Here is a 2500-nt window from a genome sequence, read left to right on the forward strand (position 1 = left end):
TGAAAGTTGACATGTATTAGGATGACTCTTACTTCATAGATATTTTCAGGGCTGTAGTAGCAATGCAGGCTAGGATATGTTTTAATTTGATGTCTGTTTTTCAATAATATGTATTACAACAATAATTTAAGGAACAGGAAACTATTTATTTGAAGAATGTAATATTTATTAGTAATCAGTATGTATTAGTAGATAAACATTCTTTGTATTTTGAATTCATTATGTTTATGGAATACTTTATTCCTAGATTTTATTTGGTGCTCTGCAAATTGTCTCTCTTGTATTACTTTAAATTTGATCTCACTTGTAGGAAAGAAAGACTAACTCCATATTTCAGCTAGTCAGTGTATATGGTATCAACAGTTTCTGTTACTGGTATCTTTTGAAATATAGAGATTATGCTGTATTTACATCTTTACTGACATCAGCATGTTTTATTTCAATACTAAACTCATATTTAGTCATTGACAACCATTTTGAAATCTTGGGTGCACCCTTATTCTTAAGAGCTGTAAGTATGTGAATCTAAGTCACTTTGCTGTGTTATAAAAAAGATTTATTCCTTCTTGATTTTGGAGAAGGAGCCAAAGTATATTATTAGAGTAAAAAAAATCCACTTTTATTAAACTATATATATAGTTTCCTATGTAGAAATCAGTAGTATTTAATTGGTTTTCCTTTTATTGCCCACTAATATTGGCATTATTTTATTTCTGACTTCTGTTGCTTTATCTTCCTTCTCTATAAGTATCAAATAGTTACTGATGATACCTTTTCATCAGTCATTTACTAGACAGTTATTATAATGAAAGCTTTTGCTAGAATTCATGTAGTGATGTATTGTCAGAGGCTACACCAGTGTCCCTGATTCTGAAGCCACTGTAATGCTTGTAATTTAATGGCAAGGCTTCTCCCAAATCTCAGATGTATGTGTGATTTTATAGGTGATTGATGCGGTCAATTTCTTCCATTGTTGTATAGCCAGTTACAGCTGTTAACACCTATGCATTCATCCACCATCCATGCAAACTGTGTGTGAAAAGGTTTATTCCTGCGGTTTGCATACTGAACACTGGAAGATTTAAAGAACATTCTCTTGTTTGCTACGTAAAGCTATAGAAGAATATAGTAGTTACGTATCAGAGAGTTTTTGCAAATAAAAGGTAAACATTCTAACTATAGATGGAATACTCAACATTTCTAACAGTAGGGAGAACTTTTAAATTATTATATCTTTAGCTGGTGATAGGACTTTAACTATAGTTGGCTTAAATTCTTATAAAAGAAAAATTGAGAAACAAAAAAAAAATGTATTTATATATTTTGCACTCTCATGCTGCCTTTCTTGTAATAGTGGCTTTAACTGCTGTAAACTGCAACTGTAGTAATATTGCAAGAGCAGATAAAGCAAATAGTAACTGGGTTGTTGTGGGTATAATGTTTTATTGATAATATTATTATTATTTATAATTATCATTCATACAAGGGGTTAATTTTTTGGCAAGAAAATAGAGAGTATTAAAGAAAATAAGCACCAAGTTACAAAAACCAAAGAGTAAAATGGAGCAGCTAATTCATTAAAGAACAACAAAGTAATGGGCTGAGAAGGATGGAATAATTTCTAGGGGCATAAATTTGTAACCAAATTCCAATATATTTCATGATTGTAGTTTAGTATAGCTTTACTGTAAATCTCATTGCAAGGGATGTTTTATCTTCCAGAATCACATGTGATTATATCATTAATCTTGAGCTATTAGTGTACAGTGTAATATACAACACATACACATGTGCATTGATACATTTACATTTATACATGTGTGTATATATGAAAGTGTGTATATGCATGCATGCGTGAGTGCATGTATCTTTGTGCATAATGGGCTTATCTGTTTACTAAAAGGTTTAGATTATTGATTATAGCACATATAGAAATATGAGTATGTTGTGATATTAATCATTTTTTTTCATGTAGGTTTAGGATGTATCAACATTCATTAAAATTATGCACATGCCTCATTATTTAAGTTTTCAGGTAGTTGTAATAAATGTACTATTCCCCTTCCCTTGTACAGTCTGATTTTTTGCCCACTTTACCCCAGTTGTCAACCTGTTAATAGTAGTCCTAGACACTTCTTAAGAAAAGAAAAGGATTTTTTTTTTTTTTTTTTTTTTTAATAAATTTTGATGTGATAACCTAATGTCGATTTCATATGATTTGCATGGAGAAAGTTCTAATAGATTGAAATGGAGTATTTGCAAGTGTTTTAGAACCCAGAGTGCTATACAAAAGTAGTATACAGATCCACAGTGCTCCATGGCATGCAGAATCCAAGATTCGTTAGTGCTACTGGAGCGAGTATTAGGAAAGAAATTAGAAGTAGCAGATGTATATAAATTGACAGAACATAAATCTTTGTACTTTTTAGGCTTTAGTTTATAAAAAAAAAAATTAACCAAAACATTGTAGTTAGTTTAGGAAGAGGAAGCTGTACTTAAT

At 30.5% G+C, this 2500-nt stretch overlaps 1 protein-coding gene across 1 annotated transcript in view; it reads left to right on the forward strand.

The window, feature by feature from the left end:
• The window catches only part of LOC125044178, a 26315-nt gene that overhangs the window by 22721 nt on the left and 1094 nt on the right, over positions 1–2500 (forward strand). The window contains exon 4 of the mRNA XM_047640647.1: positions 1–2500. This exon is cut by the window's left edge and continues 1448 nt beyond it; it is cut by the window's right edge and continues 1094 nt beyond it. The gene's annotated coding sequence lies outside the window, so the exon portion shown is untranslated.

This window comes from Penaeus chinensis, chromosome 35, assembly GCF_019202785.1.
Source record: "Penaeus chinensis breed Huanghai No. 1 chromosome 35, ASM1920278v2, whole genome shotgun sequence".
NCBI classification, from domain to species: domain Eukaryota; kingdom Metazoa; phylum Arthropoda; class Malacostraca; order Decapoda; family Penaeidae; genus Penaeus; species Penaeus chinensis.